Source organism: Neofelis nebulosa, chromosome 15 (assembly GCF_028018385.1).
Source record: "Neofelis nebulosa isolate mNeoNeb1 chromosome 15, mNeoNeb1.pri, whole genome shotgun sequence".
Taxonomy (NCBI): domain Eukaryota; kingdom Metazoa; phylum Chordata; class Mammalia; order Carnivora; family Felidae; genus Neofelis; species Neofelis nebulosa.
This window is the reverse complement of record NC_080796.1, coordinates 37,620,655-37,640,338: the sequence shown is the minus strand read 5'-3', so window position 1 is coordinate 37,640,338 and position 19,684 is coordinate 37,620,655. Positions and strand designations below refer to the sequence as shown.

Sequence of the window (19,684 nt, the reverse complement as noted above, 5' to 3'; positions counted from 1 at the left end):
AGATGAAACTCTTTCCTGTTTACTTATTTATATCTAAATTTTCTATAGTCAACATGTATTTCTTGTGTAATAAACGTATATCAAAAATCAAATCAAATGTTAAATAACCTTAATTTGTAAAAAGATTCATCTCACCTTAAACATGAGAAAACATGTCTGAATTTCTTGTTCTCTTTCCTTTTTGTCCCTCCTGGTTTTGGTGGAAAGCAAAGAGTATGCATTGTGGAGAATGATTCTAGGCCAGGAACTTACCTTTGAGTAATGGTTCACGAGAGCAAGAAGGGAGTTAAGAGATTATCTAGCCTGACCCCCTATTTAGCCAATGAATGAACTGGACCCGTAGGCTTAGCTGGTCTTCTAAGTGCCTGACAGCAAAAACTCAGCTGGAATCCAGGTCCTCAGATGCCCAGACTAGGGCACATTCTACACCATCATGTCAGACCATTATATTTACCCTCTAGACACAGAGAGGGGACTGTAGTCATTTAGTGTGCAGGTGACAACTCTGAGCACAGAGTTAGCTATTAACACTGACCAAGATCAGTCCCTATTCTTTGGCTCTACTAAGAGGCAGATGTGGGACATTGGGTTAACGTACTGTAGACCCCATAGTGAGAGTTAAGACATTGTAGTGAGTGATAGGAAGATAATTCTGGCGCTCTCTTCTGGAAATCTCCTATCTGGAAAGCTCATGTGTGATTCCACATGAAGGCAGAGGCCTGGCCACAAGTCTTGTCCCCAGATTCCTTCCTCTTCTTCAGTAGCTGGGTCATGCATGCTGCCTGGAATATTTTCACTCTTCTTCCCAAGGCTCATCTTTCTGGAAAGTAGAGCAGTGACAGTAATTCAAAATCAGCATCCTATAAACATTGTTCTTAGCCCTTTGTGAAACTAGGTTTGAGAAGCTGCACTGATAATATTGCTTCGTCAACTTCCCTAGAGAATTCTCAGCATTGGCACTATCTTATTAGTCAAGGCTTTTGGTTGCACACAATCAAAAAAACCCGCTTGAACTAGTTTAGGGGAAAGAGGGAATGTATCAGCTCGTGGAATTCAAGGAAAGGTTGAGTATCTAAGCTATGCAAAGATCAGGGATACATGGAGCTAGGCCTCGGAAACCATGAGAATCAAAGACTTCAGTACCAGGCAGGCCTTTGTCTTTGCCTGTGGCCTCTGTTTCTCATTCACGGTTGCTTCACCCTCTTTCACGGCAACAGGCTACTCCACTTTCCATGGCCATATTTCCATCTGACAGTCTCTGTCACCAGAGATGAACTTTCCTGGTGATCTCTCACTTGTTCCAGGAGATCCCAATGGGAGGGCCAGTGTGGGTAAGCTATGGGCAGGGTGCTGAGTCATATAAGAACATGACAATTCCAACATAAACATGGTGTTTGTTTGTCTAGGGGGAAAAGTGCAGAAAACTAGGAGGTATTTGCTGAGACAAGGATATCCTGTTCCACCTCCTTAGAGATAATGAGTTGAGAAGAACCTGAACAATCAGATGATGAGTGAGAATCCTTAAGAAGTCAAAATAGAACTCCTGAGTGGGAGGTGCCTGGCCGGGGATATCCATTCTCACAATGATTGGCACCTAGTGAAAAAAAAAAAAGCATAAAACCTGTAGCAAATCTATTTTTGACAGGGCCCCTAAAGAGGCACACCTGGGTATTTTAGGGCATGAGACAAGTTTCAAGAAGTGTGCTCCCCCTTTCCCAACCCACTCTTAGACAACTGAACTATGGGGGTAACAATCCTGTAATTTTAACTGTATTTATAAATCCCTGATCCTTTATGTAGGGCTTTTTTCTATTCTGTGCTTAGTCTGAATGTTGCTATTTTCACAGAGGAAATCAGAGGAAAGAGGCTATAATTATAGGTCAAACACAAGTTCCGGAAGCAGCTAAGGCAGCAGAGAGCCTATGGCTCCCTGCCCTCTTCCAGGTTGCACCCTGGACATCTACCCCTCTTTGCTCGGGCCTAGGTCAGCGCCTGTGTCTTTATCCCCTTCTCTTTTCTCCCTTTGTTTTCCGGCTCAACAAAACACAAGACAGAAAGGGAAAGTTAGAAGTAAAAACCCATGAATTAAAATGGCACGATGCTTGGGCAGACCTGTCTTTTGGAGATAATTCAAATGGAAAAGAAAAGGAAAAAAAAAAAAACCATTTCAGGTCATTGGCCTTTTTAAACAGACCGCCGGCAATATTTACTCCTCCTGAAATAGCACAGTCACATGAAATAAAACCGTGTTCGGTAAAGCCCGCGAAACAAAAGGACAATTTACAGGCTGGCACACTCACTGAGGGCCCTCTGTTTGCCGGCCAGATCAGGACTTCTGCTTCCTGGTTCTCCTGGCCACCTTCAGCCCAAAGTCTGTGGGAGGTCTGTGGGGGTCAAGGTCAGACTGCCATGGAGACCCTCCTGGACTTTTTCCCCCTCATATAATTTGGGAAGGTAGCTGGAGGGTTGAGAGCAGGGCTCTGACAAGGAGGTGGCGAATGTGGCTTCCATCATAGATCCAGTGTCCGGAAGCCTAGGTTGCAAACATCATAGGAGAAGCTGCCAGTGGTGCCTGTCACCCTCCAGCATGGCTGCCTCTGTCTCCTCTCTGTCCTTTACCCCCGACTTCTTTATGTGTTACCTACGCCCCCCATCTTCTCCTGTCTACTCTCCTCCATTTTCCCCTCGCCCTTTCTTATATCCCCTCTTTGCGTTGTCTCCTTTCCTCTCAATTCTTCTGGGGCCCCCAGTGGACCTTTACTGAGTAGTCGTGCTGTAGCCTGAAAGGTCTCCTCAGACTCCTGGTGGCGGGGTTAACCAGGCACAGACTAGGTCTGAGGTCATTGTGACTTCCCACTGAGACTCAAAGCTCAATGAGAATTCAGGGGAACCTTCTTGGCCTCACTCTGAAACTCTTCTCCTCAGTTGCCCAAGATCCCTTTTAAAAAGCCAAAGCCAGGGGCGCCTGGGTGGCTCAGTTGATTAAGCATCCAACTGCTGATTTCTGCTCAGGTCATGATCTCATGGTTTGTGAGTTCGAGCACCCGATTCAGGCTCACTGCTGTCAGCATGGGGCCTACTTAGAATCCTCTGTCTCCCTCTCTCTGTGGCCCCTCCCCCACTCACATTCTCTGTCTTTCCCAAAAATAAATAAAACGTTTTAAAAAAAGCCATTTAGGCCACCTGGGTGGCTCAGTCTGTTGAGCATCTGACTTGATTCCAGCTCAGGTCATGATCTCACAGTTTGTGCGATCGAGTCCCATGTTGGGCTCCATACTGAGAGTGGGGCCTGCTTGGGATTCTCTGTCTCTGTCTCTGTCTCTCTCTCTCTCTCTCAAATAAACGTAAAATAAAATAAAACATAAAAAAAGAGCGAATGTAGCTGAGCCCGTCTGCTTTCACTTCTCCACGGCCAACACCTGCGTCTCTATGTCAAAGGGCTGTCCTCAGCCTGTCAGGATGTCCTTTGCCAGGGGACCCTGCAAGCTAAAGGGTCTGGACTGAACACACCAAAGGAGGAGCCTTCAGCCAGTGACTGACAGGTGCAGAGTACAAACATCTGACTCCAAGGGCTGACGTGCACTGTTGGTCCCTGGGAAGACTGGGCTCAGGTTACTCTCCGTGGGACTTCACTTGATATCAGTTCCTTCTGGGCTTCCGCGTACTCCCCACGCTACTTTTCCCACACCCTTACTGGTTTTTCGTGGAAACACAGCCTTAAAAATCACTCTCACATCAATCCTTGTTTTAGGGTGTGTTTGTTTTGTCTTGGGCTCCTTCCTACCTTGGTCTGGAGTATCAGAGTGAATGAAAGAGAGGAAGGAGAGGAAGTCCAGGCCCTCCCTCAGGCACCCGAGAAGCCTGTCATTACAAGCTGAAGGTGGGATCTTCTGAAAGGCCTGGGGGAGCAGGGGCAGCGCTCAGGCAGGGAGGGAGGCCATGTCCCCAAGTCTGCACAGGAGATACCTCTGGTGTATGTAGGGGGAAGGACCTGATAGGAACTGAATATCATTTGACACCTTAGGGTTTTCCACTTTGAAGAATAATAGATGACGAAACCGAGATGGGAAAACAGCATCTGCAAACTGGGCAGAGGCAGCAGCTGTGAGGCACTTCTCCCAAGTGGCTTCTGGGGAGCAGACGTCCATGAGCAGACTTGTGCCTGAGCACATGGGAATCACCATCTTGGATGCCCAGAAAAACCTGAGAAAAGTAATGAAGTATTGATACATGCAATAACATGGATGGGCTCTGTAAACACGCTAAATGAAAGAAGCCGGAGGCAAAAGCCTACATAGCATATGATTCCATTTACAGGAAATGTCCAGAACAGGCAAATCCATTCAGACAGAAAGTAGATTAGTGGTTGCCAGGGGCTGGAGCAAGAGGGGAACAAGAGTGACTGCTTAATGGATAGGGTTTCTTTTTCAGTGATGACAAGGTTCTGGAATGAGTGACGATGTTTGCAAAACCTTGTGAATATACCAAAATCCACTAAACTGTGTGCTTTTTTTTAAGTTTATTTATTTTCAGAGAGAAAGAAAGAGCACACTCAGGAAAGGAGCAGAGAAAGAGGGAGAGAGAGAATCCCAAGCTCCAGGAGCTCAAACCCATGAACCGTGAGATCATGACCTGAGCCGAGATCAAGAGCCAGTTGCTTAACTGACTGAGCCACCCAGCTACCCCCAAAACTGTGCACTTTAAAATGCTAAACCTGAAAGAGAGAGAGGGAGGGAATGAAGGAAAGAAGGAAAGGAAAAAAGGAAGGAAAGAAGGAAAGGAAAAAAGGAAGGAAAGAAGGCAGGAAGGGAGGAGAGAGCGAATGAACAAAAGAATGGGAAACTTGGGGGCAGTGGAAGGAGGCGCTGGGGTCCTCATTCACCAGAGCTGCAAGTTAGTAAAATTTTGGATATTAATGTTATGCCCCTTCCTCTTTTGGGTGATGATTTGATCATTAGTGTTATGCAAGTGTTGAAGGAGATCTGGCTATGTAGATTGTACATGGTAGGACCTCTGTGGCTGTACATGGTGGCCCTAGTCAGCTATATATTTCCGTAAACTTCTTTAGTACGTAGGGTCTCCACTGCCCAAGATAGAGGGTTGAAGGCGATATAAGGAGAATTTTTTTCTAATTATTTCATGAATGCCCATCTCATTTCCCCAATTACAATGTAAACTTCGGAGGATACAGATCATGTCTCTTGAGGGAATTAGGGATTCCCTCTTCTTTTCCACAGGAGCTCCTTGACCCTGTGACCTCCCCATGCTGACTCTAAGCTTAATGGAGGCCTGGGGCCTGGCAGCTGGGCCCACCCGTGTGAGTCTCCAACTCTGGACAAGGCTCTGTTGTACTTGCTGCTTCTCTCTTCAGGTCCTTCTCCAAAGGTCAGGGGTGGCTCACAGGTCCAGAAATTCCCCTCATTTCTGTCCTAATACTCGGCATCATTTGCTCCCTTCAACAGGAAAGCAAGTTTGATTTCTGGAGGCCATGTGGCACCCGCTTATTCTCGGTCACAATACATGCCAACGTGCAGCAGGCTGATTACGATCATACATTTGCTATTGTAAACTCCAGCAAGCTTGAGGCCTAAGCATCGAAGCCGGTTCAAAGGTCATCACAAGTTTTCTCTTCCAGGGGAAAAATAAAGAACTTCCAATTAAAGTGTAGAATGGAGCTCCTTCCATCCCGTTCCGCTTGCCTTTCCTAAACTTTCAAGAATAAAAATAAATCATTTTTCTGACGGCGGTTAGTTAGTTCCTCTCTATTCTAGAAACTTCCTAACTGTCCTTTGTGTGCTGTGCTGTGGGCTGGAGGCCTCTACTCCTGACCCCACTCCTCCACCCTGAGAAACAGACTTGTGCAGCCAGCCTGTGCCTACAACGGCCCACGTTTCATGGTCAGGGAGGCGGGGGCAGTGGGGGGGGGGGGGGGCGCGGTCTGTCTCCAGACACCCAGGTTGGGTGTTTACTTGAAGGCTTGGATGAATAGGAATGTCACTTCCTGGCTCCAGAGCTGGCAGCGTGCCTGCCCCTCCCTCCTGGCGGAGAGCCACAGATGGCCCGAGGTCCACATGTTCTCTGCACCGGCACGTTCTCAATGTCCCCAAGGCTGGGTCACATCTGGACTCAGAGTTTCTGCCCCCTGAGGGAGTATGTGTGTTTGTGTGTTTTATGTGTGCATTTGTGGGGTTTGTATGCGCCTATTATAGGTTAGAGTGTTTGTATGTATGTGTGTGTGTGTGGCTGTATTTGGGGAGTTGAAGTGGCTAAGTGTATACAGAAATCAATATTTATTGTGAGACAGTCTAACAATAAATAAAAATGTAAGTGAAAAAAACCCACTCAGTATCACCTTCATGAACATTCTTCCATGTCTCTCTCTTTATATATAGATATAGATGAAGATATCTATATGTATTCTCTCTGTATGTATGTATACACACACACATGTACATTTACATACACACATGCACACATATAGATGTGATTTTTTTTCATAACTGGTCACAATATACTAGAAAGCTGTTTTCTAAGCACATAATGATAATGGACATTACTGAGTGCTATGGACTAATCTCATTTAACCCTCATAACCATTCTAAGTTGTGGGCACCATCAATATCCCCATTTCACAGATGAGGAGACTAAATCATAGAGTAAATAAAGTTAGCGTCTGGGGAGTGGCCACACAGCTGGAAAGGGGGCAGAACCTGGATTTGGACTCATCTGACTCAAGGACTCTGCTCTTGACCCTACAGTCCAGCAACAGAAGTCAGCAAAAGCTGGCAAAAGTCTTGAAGTTCATTCATTCATTCTTTCATTCATTCAACGTTTACTGAGTGCCTCACATGGGCTAGATCATGGGGGCAAAATTATGAACAAGACACAGATCTTCTTGAGAGTCAAAGTTTTTTGAAGGAGACAGGGTGTAAAGAAATCATTGCAGCTCAGAGTCATGAGGCAAATTACAAAGAGAACAAGGAGTAAGCCATTAATACTACCCAAGGAGGTTGTCGAGGTGACATTTTAACTGTGTCTCCAAAAAAAAAAAAAAAAAAAAAAAAAAAGGAAAAAGAGAAGCTATTTGCTAGAGAGTTAAGCTGGGGAAGAGAAAAGCAGGAAAGGCCACTTCGGGCTGAGTAAATAGCATGTGCAAAGTACCAGAAATCTCAAGTGTGTGGTGTGGCTGCAGGTAGAGAGTAAGGGAAGGGAGCTGGCAGATGAGAGAGAATTCAGACCATGGAGGCATGGATGCTCTGTTGAGAAGTATTTGCTTCACTGTATCATCACGGGGGGCTGCTGGAGTAGTGAGATCATGGTGGTGGCTTAAAAGGACAGGAGACAGCATTCTGGAGGAAGGTTTGAGTGGGGCAGGATGGGGAGCAGAGAACGTAGTTATGCATAGAGACAGTGAAGACAGTGGTTCTCAACTCTGACTGCCCAGGAGTATCACCCGAGGAAAGAGCCTGGAGCTCAAGAAACAGGTCTGAGCTGGAGATATTCTGGGGAGAGCCATGAACATCTGGGTAGAAAGTTGAAGCTATAGAAACAGATAGTGTTTTGATTCAATTGGTCTGGGGCACAGATGGGATACATGGTCGGCTTTAAGATCTCCCCAGTTGATTCTGTTTTTTTTTTTTTTTTAATATTTATCTATTTTTGAGAGAGAAAGAGCACAAGTTGGTGTGGGGGGGGGGGGCGGTTACTGAGAGAGAGTGAGACACAGAATCTGAAGCAGGCTCTAGGCTCTGAGCTGTCAGCACAGAGCCCAACTCAGGACTCGAACCCACGACATGCGAGATCATGACCTGAGCTGAAGTCAGCCGCCCAACCGACTGAGCTTCCCAGGCGCCCTCCCCAGTTGATTCTAATATGTACCCAACATGGTACAGGGCATGTTCCAGCGAGCAGGGGACCTTGGACAAGTTTCTTAATATCTTTAAGCCTTTGATTTTCTTGTCTGTGAAGCAGAGATGGTATTAGCTTGTACTTAGAGAAGGTATTGAAATGTTTGAGCACTGTTCCTGGCACATAGTAAACATGCAGTGCCTCGTTAGCAATGATTCAGTGAAGTGATAGTGAGGATCGAAACTAAGTCAAAGGCAGGGGGGGTTGCAAGGAGGATATGAATTATAAAGATATTTCAGCAGTGAAAATATGGGGCTTGATGGACAATTAGATAGAGGGAGGGTGAGGAAAAGAGAAGAATTGAAGAGAACTCCCCAATTTCAAGCTTGCACAACTCAGAAGATGGTAACCCCATCTTGGATGATGGGGTCCAAGGCCAGAGGAAGGGATAAATGTTGAGATGGGGAAAATAAGTTAGATTAGATATATTGAGCATGCTACCTATAGAGGCATCTAGCAGGAAGCTGGAGATAGGGTCTGGAGCTCAAGAGAGTGGTCTGGGCTGCAGATATTTTGGGGGGAGCCATGCACATATGGGTGGAAAGTTGAAGCTAAAGAAGTAGCTAGTGGGGCGCCTGGGTGGCTCAGTCAGTTAAGCATCCGACTTTGGCTCAGGTCATGATCTCGCAGTCCATGGGTTCGAGCCCTGCGTTGGGCTCTGTGCTGACAGCTCAGAGCCTGGAGCCTGCTTCAGATTCTGTGTCTCCCTCTCTCTCTGACCCTCCCCTGCTCATGCTTTCTCTCTCTCTCTCTCTCTCTCTCTCTCAAAACTAAATAAACATAAAAAATTAAAAAAAAAAAAAGAAGTAGCTAGTGTTTCTCTGGGAGGGTACATATAGTGAGAAGGAATGCGGGCCAAGTCTAGAACAGGGTGAACATCTACACTGAAGAGGTAGATAAGGGAGTCTGTCCCCCCAAGAATGAGGTAGCGGATAGGAAGCTGAAGTGACAGGAATTATCATAAGGAAAACACTAAGAAATAGCTGGCTACTATCTGCAGGGAAAGACATAAGCCTGGGATAGGGAAAAGTCTAGTTGAGTGTATTGAGCAAGATAATAAGGTTTTTTATTTAGTCACTCTGAGTCTAGGATGCTCTTAAAAGAATTTCCCATTTTCTCATTTTTCCTACTCCTTCCAAAGGGTACATTTCCTTCCATTTCTGGATGCAACACTGCAGCAAGAGCCATAGCAAACACTTCAGCCATGTTCTGCCTGTGGCAATCCTGTCCTGGGGCTGCTATGAACCCCCAGACAGGGCAAAGCTGCAGGCATACACTTTATATGCGGAGACCCTGGCTTGACGCTTTTAAGATCCAGGCTAGTGGGGGGGGGGGGGGGGGCAGGCCCCTGCTGCCTGTCACTCCTCTCCAACTTCCTGTGACTCACAGAACCTAGCTGACCCCTTCCTCCATGGGAGGAAGCCACTCCTCTACCCTGCAGTCAGGCTCTCTCATCTCCACCACAAAACATGTCTTCAAAGTACCTCCTCACCACTGAAAGTTTTAGACTCAGGTCACACCCTGAGCCTCAGAAATGGGCAGCCTTGGGAATCAAAACTGCATAAAAGGCCTGGGCACCAGGGACTGTGGAAGACTTTCTGAGGCTCACATCTGATATTAGCGGTTCTCAAAGTTTGGTCCCTGGCCCAGCAGCATCACCCGGGAGCTTGTTAGAAACACAAATTCCCAGGGCCCATCCCAGACCTAATGAATCAGGAGCTCTGGGAATGGAGCCCCCCAATCCAGTTGGAATCCAGTTGATTCCGATGCATGTTCAAGTTGGAGAACCACTGTCCGGTATAATTAACAGCACTAGAAACATGAAGGTTAGGAATCCGTCTCTTTCTTTCTGTATGTCTCTCTCTAGTCCACAATTCTGCAGACAGTAGTGCTTAATAAATGCTATTTAGCAAGTATTTATTGAGGATCTATTATGTGAAAAACTCTTTATAACACTGAAACCAAACACACAGATACACACACACACACACACACACTCACATACAAGTTAGGTCAGAGACAGTGTAAGGCAAGGTATAAAGGGTTGAAATGAGTGGTCTGTAAATGATACCACAAGGAAGTAATCAGCCAAATCTAGAATGTTAGGCATTGTACAGGACAGTTGACCTGGTTTGTTTATCTATTTTGTCGATGGCATGGAGGAAAAAGTGGAGGAGGGATTCTTCTGTTTAAAAGGTGTTGAAAGAGGAGCACCTGGGTGGCTCAGTCAGTTAACCTTCTGACTTCGGCTCAGGTCATGATCTCATGGCTCATGAGTTTGAGCCCCGCGTCCGGCTCTGTGCTGACAGCTCGGAACCTGGAGCCTGCTCCAGATTCTGTGTCTCCCTTTCTCTCTGTCCTTCCCCAGCTCACACTCTGTCTCTCTCATTCTCTTAAAATTAAATAAACATTAAAAATTAAAAAAAATAAAAGGTGTTGAAAGAGAACTCACAGACATAACCAAATGCTATGAGAAAGCATGTTGTTTGAATCCCAATTAAAATATACTCAGCTCTAAAAATTATTTTTTAGGCAATTTGAAAAGCTTGAAAATAGACTGAGAAATACATGATAGGAAGGAATTAGCAATTGTATTAGGTGTGAGAATGGCATTGTGGCTGTGTAAAAAAAAATGTTCTTTTTTGAGGTGCATGCTGAGATGTTTGGGAATAAATTGACATAACGTCTGGAATTTGCTTTAAAATGGTTCTCTCCCCCACCACCCACCCAAAATAATTTGGAGGGAGAAAGATGAAATATGAAATAAAATATGGCAGAACTTGATGGCTGTTGAAAGCTGACAAAAGGGTTCATGAGGGTTTTTTTTTATGTAAGTTTAGAAACTTTCATGATAAAAGTTTTTGGGTTTGCTTGCTTGTTTTGGAAGAAGTGGTATAGACACAGATAGGACGGCTCCCAGGAGGGTGTTGGTGGTAAGGACCAGAACGGTTGGTGAAGGAGATGAAGCTGAGTACTTCCTTCTCCCCCACCCCCCCAAAAGCTAGCCTCAGCCACACACCAAGCAGAGCACAATATTAAAAGCAGCCTGGGGCGCCTGGGTGGCTCAGTCGGTTGAGTGTCCGGCTTCGGCTCAGGTCATGATCTCACAGTTCGTGGGTTCGAGCACCACATCGGGCTCTGTGCTGACAGCTCGGAGACTGGATCTTGCTTCAGATTCTGTGTCTCCCTCTCTCTCTGCCCTTCTCCCATTCACACGCTGTCTCTGTGTCTCTCAAAAATGAATAAACATTAAAAAAAATTTTTTTTAAAGGGGCGCCTGGGTGGCTCAGTCGATTAAGCGTCCGGCTTCGGCTCAGGTCACGATCTCACCGTTCGTGGGTTCGGGCCCTGTGCTGACAGCTCGGAGCCTGGAGCCTGCTTCAGATTCTGTGCTCCCCTCTCTCTCTGCCCCACTCCTGCTTGTGCTCTGTCCACTCTCTTTCAAAAATGAATCAACATAAAAAAAAAAATTAAAGCCTGGTGGGAGCAGCGGGTGTCTTTGGGGGAGTGGGGAGGCTGCCGGGGGAAGTTGGCAACCAGACCACAGAGGAATGTGGAGAATGGCCTGCTGGGTGTCTGGCTGGGCTCTGCACTGTAAGAGGCGATGGGGCTTCTGTGTAGAAAAGAGTGATGAAATCTGAGCTCTAGGTGAATTAATTTTGACATGCTGGGCAGGATGGAGTTAGTTGAGAAGTCTGGTAGGGGGTTGTTACGGAGGCATGAGGAAGTGATAAAGGCTGGGACAGCATGGGGTGACTGTGACAAGGGCCCTCCGTAGAGTGACATTTCAGATGAATCAAGAATCAGCTGAATGTGTTGGTGCCCGTTTATGAAGCTAGCAGCTGTGAGTCAGAGGTTGACTTTTTTTTTAAAGTTTATTTATGTATTTTGAGGGGGGGGGGCAGGGGGCAGAGAGAGAGGGAGAGAGAGAATCCCAAGCAGGCTCTGTGCGATCAGGGCAGAGGCCGACACAGGGCTCGAACTCATAAACTGCGAGATCATGCCCTGAGCCGAAATCAAGAGTCGGGGGTTTAACTGACTGAGCCACCCAGGTGCCGTGAGTCAGAGATTAACTTGAACATCTGGGCAGACGACGGTTCTATTTAACAGAGTGAGGAGACCAGGCTGATTTTGAAGATGTAGACGAAGTGTTGATTTTGCATGTGCAAATTCTGGAATGAAGACAGAACAACCGAGCTCCAGCATCTCAAGGAATAAACTGTTTCAAGGTCATTTCAGGGGGAGGTGAAGAGATTTAGAGTCCAATACATTGACTGGTTAAATCTTTCACTTCTGCGTCCCCTCCCCAAAATAAAGCCTGAATCGAGTTTGGAGACTGAAGTCCAAAAAGGATCTGAAACAGTGAGTGGTTGAGCAGAGATAAGAGGTGAAATGGAGGGGAGGGTGGGGGGCAGGTGGGTTTTTCAGGGTGCTGAAGAAACCTTGCTTTTGAAATCCTGCCCTCCCTTGACTTTTGCTTCCTGTTGTGATAGGAGAACCTTCTCGGGGTTCCATGGGGCACGGTTCCAGCGGGTCATTCAGTGTGCACCGAGCTGCGTCCTGGTTGGATAACTGACAGCTGGGGAAGGACATTAGATCAGGTCCTCCCTGCGGGTGGGGACCAGCTCTGTTACTCCAGCCCCAAGTATCGGGACACAGCGAGACCTTTCTGGAAATGTGTGGTAGCTGCTGATGACCACCTGGGTCCATGCCCCACAAAACTGGGGAACCGTTCTGTCATGATTATTTAATCACTGAGCTAACAAACAAGAAAAAAAAAGTCACATGGGGCAGGATTTCAAGAGCAGAATTACTTCAGCTGCCTGTGGAAATAACGCTGGGTTGTGCAACAAGGCTTTTAGGGTAAAAGAGGCACATTAGATCTTGGTCTGACAGACCACTTTTTAAAACACAGCCCATCTCTCCCTCTTTGGAGCAGCAGATAGGACACTAGTGAGACACCCCCTTGCTACCCTCCCCGCAAAAGTCAGAGAGAAAGGTCTGGTATTTTGCAACACCCCAGATGCCTTGTGTTGGTTTCTTTCTGATTCTCCTTTCCAGAAAATGATACCAAGAAGCCAATGAGACACAAGGTAGATTATTTTTTTTCTCAACTGCCTTCCTTCCTGCTAAACCCTCTCAAGCTCTGCCCCTCCCCTCTCCCTCCCCCTGCCCTCCCCCCACCACAAACCCACTTCCTCGCCGCCAGAGTCCTAGCCAGCCCGCTAACACCCCATTTCTTCCCTGCCCCTGTGCTCCTCCTCCCACAGCTGCAGCTCAGGGGTCATGCCCAGGCAGCCTGATCCTGGCCGAATTTCTTACCTCACTCAGCAGCCCCGGACAGAGCTGGCACACCAAGCTGGGTCACCTTGGAAGAAGGCAGGCAGGAGGCACTGAGAGCGCAGCTGACCTGGGCTCTGTCTTGCCTTCATCATTTTAAATATGACTTCTTATCGCGACTGTTGTTAATATCGTTAACATAGAAAGAAGAGCTGCCATTCAGTGAGTACTCAGCTATACGCCAGGCACAGGACTAAGCGCCTACATGTCTTTTCTCATTTAATCCCCCTCCCCACACGCAAAGTAGGTGCTATCACCATCCCCTTTGTAAACGTGAGGAAATAAGGTTTAGAGAGATGTTAGGCAACCTGCCCAAGACCAGATAGCAACCAGGTGGCTGTGCTGGGATGCAGGCTGGGTACGCCTAATTCTCGGTCCCCTGCCCTTCACCATCATGTCACCCTGCTTGAAAGGCATTTAGCCCGACTTATTCCCACCTGCTGAAGCGGGGAAGACCATTTCAAATAGGAAACTGTTCTTGGGAGGAAGCTGGTCACCAGGGATCCGGGGTCAGACTGCCCCAGAAGCCATTGGGACCTGGAACTGGTCATTTCCAGGGTAGTCTGCTCTTTCTCAAGTTTGGGGTCACCAAGCTCCAGCTTCGCCAGGCCTCTGGGCCCATTTCCTACTTGGGTGGGTGGTAATAGGACCAAGGTCACATTTCTGAGTCCTTGGTGGACCAGTTCACTTCCATTCCATTCTGTGGTCACAGATGGTAGTCCTAATTTTGGCCAGCATTTCTCAAGTGCAGACCACTGCGTGAGAACAAAAGTGGTTTAACATAGCCCTCTACTTAAAAAAAAAAAAAAAAAAGAATAAGTAAGCCGTGAAAACATATACCCTACAGATGATGAACAAGAGTTTATTCCCCAAATAATACAATATGTCTAGTTTTCTATATGCAATAGAGACTTAGCGTTTTAGTGAACCCTAATCCCTAAAAGGCCAAACGTCAACATTTACTCCTTCTCCCCCAAAAGGTATATGAGGTAATAGTTAGAGGTATGCCAACCCAGTTGAAATATCATGTTTCGTTTAATCGTTCTAAACTTGTTGAGGTCGTGACATATCATCTCATCAAACATCCTGGAGGCAGAAGTGAAATCTCTCAGCGTTCACTAGCTCAGCGTGGATCCAGTACCGGGCTCGGTATACAGCGGAAATGAATAGCTACAGGGAAGGCTGTACAAACTGGCCTCTTCCGCTGACGGCTAAGAATGCCGGGTTTGTGAATTGTCCCAAACAGGCTTAGAACCAGTTAAGGAGGCAACTTCCACTCGGCATGCCGCGCTGCAGCGGACTTGGTGGAGAGCCACGGCTATCTGTTAGCCTTTGACCTCAGTGGAGGAGACAGGAAACATACTCATGTAATACAGAAATAGACTCAGAAACATGCACCCCAAATACAGCACATATAATGATGGGGGGGGCGGGGCAAAGACACGAAGGGAAAAGAACCAAGTGGGTTTAAACAGAAAACAGATTTCCAAAAGAGGGAGAGATGGAGAGAATAATCTTGAGTCTGTGTGGACACAGGGCCGAGGTCAGAGTGCCCCAGGGGCTTAAGTCTGTGCCCAGGAGAGAAGTGGAGACAAAGCCAGGTGAATTCTTCGGCACCATACCGAGGCTAGTTGGTTGGGATAGTTCTACCCCTCATCTATACCGAATCAATTAGTTGAACATTTATTGAGCTTCTATAAATCACTGGCATTGTGCAGAGCACCAGAAATACAATGATGGTTAATACATAGTCTTACCTTCAAAGAGTTTACGGTCCAGTCTAGTCAGGGACATGGTAAAGCAAAGAGGTGATTACAGGATCCTGTGATAAAGACTATGATAGAGATCTACCTGGGTGCTCAAAGCTAACAGAGGAGGAAGACCAAGGTCAAGGGGATATCAGGGATGGCGGTACCTGACTTGTCTTAAAGAACAAGCAGAAAACGGAAGGCGGAAAAGGTGGAGAAGAGCATTCTGAGGGGGAGTTCCGCATGGCAGAAATATTGAAAGGAGAGAGCACGTGATGTGGGGCAGGGAGTGTTGAGAAATAAAGTCAAAGACGTAGATAGGACCAAATTTGGGTGGTAAACCAAGGATGCAGTGGCAAACAACCTTAGGATGAAAAATTTTAAGTAGGGAAATAATAGCGTTGGGGTTTAATCCTTCAGCGGTCGGTAGTTAGTCAGGGATCCAGGGTGAGAAGACAGAATAGCTTATGGAGAATAACTACAACTCCTCTGCCGAATGCCAACCATTCCTCACAACACCCTTACCCTTCCAACCTTTCTCTCTCCCTTTTCCTCTTGTACTATTCAGGGTGAACACCAAGACGATTGGGAAGGGCAAACTGATTCTACTTCCACTAAGGAACACAAGCAGGCCTGGTACAGAGCGTAAAGGCCTCTACGTGAATTTCTAGAATTCATCCCAAGGTGTTCCCCAAAGGTACTCAGGAGACTGAGAAGTGATTTGCAGTCTTACAGGTGTCTCTTACCTGCCATTCCAAAATCCCATAGGAGTCGCTTTATTCATGATCTTTTTTATATTAGTCCAGAACAATCTGAAAATTGGTAGGATAGACTAAATAGATGCAGAGAGAGAGAGGGAGAGAGAGAGAGAGAGAGAGAGAGAGAGAGAGAGAGAGAGAGAGAGAGAGACCAGTGCTAGCTTTTGTATCACAATCATACCCTGCTACCAGTGCCTCTCTTTTTAACAGCTACCGTCTCCTCTGTGAGAACTTTAACCTATTTGCATATGATTATTTGTCCTTTAAACTGGTTAAAATGCCCATTTGATTTCTAAGAAGCAGTAGATATTGGGGCACAGACTAGTTTTTTAAATGGGTTTGTGTCTTTCAAAACAGGAAGCAGCATTGGCCAACTTCATTAAAAATCAGCGTTGGAGAACACTTACTGAGTGCTTAATTATGTAATCAGATTTCGGCTTGGGGGCTGGGAATAAAGTTAGAAAGAAAGAGAGAGAAAGAGACTGGTTGTACCTGGGTGGATGGAAAGAGCATGAACAAGTGATGAAGACAGCTGGGTGGCCTTCCCATGGAAGCTGGACTCTGTTAGACACAGGCCCCCAAGCCTGGTAGCTAAAGTAACCAGATCTGAGATGTCCTACTTCCCCAAGTCCAGTGATTAATGACCCTTTCCCTGGGAAGGGTCAGTCTCCTTCCAGGTATGTCTGCCATTGGTGCATCATACCTAATGACGACTTTATAATAATAGAATTTTAACGTGGGACGGCACCTCTGTATCTTGCAAATGAGTTGGTACCAAACTCACACTGAAGTTGGTGATGAGGCCTGAATCATGCCTTTCTTGACTCCCACCCTGCTGTCTCCCTTTCTGCTTGCCAATTCACCCTCACCTTGGAGCAACAAAAATGCAAAATAAACTTGAACCTTGTGTTGAGAGTTAAGCCCATGAGTCATGGTTGAACAGCAGTTTGGGGTATTTTTTTTTTTTCTCTCCACATTAGCTGTGTTTTTCCTTCACGGTGGCCCAAACAGAAATCAACTGACATTAATTCATCCACTGGTTATGGGGTGCCTGTTATAGAACAGGCCCTGTGTGTGGATTCTACAGTGACTCACGCAGTAAGGTGTCTTCTCCTGAGAGAGTGCTCAGGGAGATTTGTGAGTGCAGAAGGCAGGAGAGGAGGGCACCTGAACTCACTCACCTTCAGGTGGGCAGCAAATACTAATGCAGAGGGAAGGACTCCAAACATCTTAAATACCCGGGTGTGGGGAACACTCCCAGAGCACTCTAGAGGAAGGCAGCTCTGGGAATGAGCCATCTGAAATCGGCAAGAGAACTGATTGCGATGAGACCTTGTGTCACTTTCTAAAATTGGATGTGGTTAGAAATAGCTGTTGGAGGGACTGTAGCAAGAAGGAGCTGTGCCCGGATTTCTAGAACTGTCCTTCGGGGTCAGTGTCCACTTTGCTCCCTGACCTTTGCTCTGTCCTACCCTCTTTGCCCTTCTCACTTCCCATATCAGCTCTATCTGGCCCTTTCATGCTTATCTCAAAGTTTGGCTTAAAACTTCCTCTCTTCGGTGTACTCTTTGTTCTTTGTTCTTTGGGAGGACACTTGGCTCTCCCCTGTCAAAATTGTTTTTCCCCCTCATTACTCCAAACGTTCCCACTCACTGGCCAAATATTTCTTGAATATGTCATGTGCTATTGGGGAATTCACAAATTATAAAGCATTCACGCTAACCTGACCAGAGAGATGTACCCATGATTACTTTAAACAACAGTGCAAAGTAGTATATGAGTAAATACAAAATATACACAATGGGTGGGAAATATTTCAGGAATTTAGAGGAGAGAGAGAGATCATACTGGGGCTGGAGTCCACACTGAGGTCCTCATAGAAGAATGGGCTAGTCTAGTCTAGGCTAGATGGTAAAAGGATAGAATCAGAGAGGCCCCAAGTAGGCCAAGTTTAGGGAACAAATACTCGAAGGAGGAGTTTCATGGTGGAGAATAATAAAAATAGTGTTTAACAACTCATGAGCACCTTATAGTTTGCAACTGCTCTTACACTATTGAATTTAAGAATGGTGAGCTGTACCAGATTACAGAGACTTCTGAATGTCAGCTAAGATCTGGAAGATTCGGCAAGCACACGGTGGTCACCTACCTCCTGTCAAGCAGTTTTGCATATATTATCTCATTAGTTCAAGAAGAAACCTTGGAATGTAGATGCTGTTATCACCATTTGAGGTATGAGTAAATTATGCTTAAGGAACTTCTCAAGGTCACAGAGTTAATACATAATCATAATAATGATAACAATAGCTATCACACATGGTAATTACTATGTGCCAGACACAATTTAAGTATTCTTACAACCACCCTGAGAATTATTGTTATCCTCATTTCTAGATGGAAAAAACTGAAGCACAGAGATGTTAAACAACTTGCCCAAGGTCCACAGCTAAGTGTCTGCAACTGGACTCAAAATCAGGCTGTCTAGTTTCAGAGCCCAGTCTCTGAAGCCTCTGCTCTAAAGCAGAGATGCCAATAAAAACATGATAGAATGTTCTATGTCGATTTCAGCTCAATAAAACTGGAAAGTAAAAAGAGATACAATACACACCACCAATGTGAGCCACATACGTAAGTTCAAATGTTCTAGTAGCCACATTAAAAGGCAAAATAAAGAAGTAAAATTAATTTTAATGTTACCTACTCTAACCAAATACCTCTAAAATATTAATATTTCAACAATGTAATCAATAAAAATAATTCTATGTTTCAAAAAAATTTTTTTAATTAAAAAAAATTTTTTTGACAGAGAGAGACAGAGCGCGAGTTAGGGAGGGGCAGAGAGAGGGAGACACAGAATCCCAAGCAGGCTCCAGGCTCTGAGCTATTAGCACAGAGCCCGATGCGGGGCTTGAATTCACAAACCATGAGATCATGACCTGAGCCTAAGTCGGTCGCCTAATCAACTGAGCCACCCAGACACCCTTTGTTTCACATTTAAAAAAATTTTTTTAACGTTTTTTTTTTTTTTTTTTTTTTTGAGAGACAGAGACAGAGTACGAGCAGGGGAGGAGCAGAGAGAGAGGGAGACAGAATTCAAAACAGGCTCCAGGTTCTGAGCTGTCAGCACAGAACCTGATGTGGGGCTCAAACTCACAAACCATGAGATCACCACCTGAGCCCAAGTCGGAAGCTTAACTGACCGAGCCACCCAGGTGCCCCTCACATTTTTAAATGTGAATGAAATCTTCTAAATCTAAACTTTTAAACTTAGAGTGCATTTCAATTAAAATGCTAAATTTGCATCAGAAATATTTTATCTATATTTATATTTCATATAATTTGCAGCTGAAAAAGTAGATTCACATACCCAAGTTTTTCCAAACAAACTTAAAAGTTTTCCAATAATTGGGTCAAGTTCCAAAAATTGTTTTTTAAATATTTGCATCTGTATTGTCAAAACTGTTTCCTGTGTTTAGAAGAAATGATCTGACTTTGAAGCAAATCCTATAAGTTTCGAAACTAAGTTAAATAATTCACTAACTCTATCAACTCAGTAGTGTTAACATTGAAATCAAAGGAGTATTGCATAAATTTAAAGCAACTATAAATTCATCAATATTAGCACAATTTTCATATTTTTTAGTTTTTACAGCTAATTCACATAATCTTGCTTACAATGAATATCCTCTGTATATTAATTCATGCTAGAAAAATGGGTTAATTGTTGTTATTGATTGTTATTGTAAAAAAATTCCATTTCACCATAAATTCTTGTACTTTCTAGCAAATAAATTTTTCCTTCCTTGGAATTTCAAATTTAGCTCATTCATATGCAATGTGATATTCAGTAAGAAAATGTATGGGGCGCCTGGGTGGCTCAGTCAGTTAAGCATCCAACTTGGGCTCAAGTCATAATCTCGCGGTTCATTA

At 45.3% G+C, this 19,684-nt stretch overlaps 1 long non-coding RNA gene across 1 annotated transcript in view; it reads left to right on the top strand.

The window, feature by feature from the left end:
* Positions 1 to 5,741, top strand: part of LOC131495346 (uncharacterized) — a 59,919-nt gene extending 54,178 nt beyond the window's left edge. The window contains exon 3 of the long non-coding RNA XR_009253907.1: positions 5,463 to 5,741. This is a non-coding gene — a long non-coding RNA (uncharacterized LOC131495346). The remainder of the gene's footprint in view (positions 1 to 5,462) is intronic.
* The last annotated feature ends 13,943 nt before the right edge of the window (positions 5,742 to 19,684 follow it).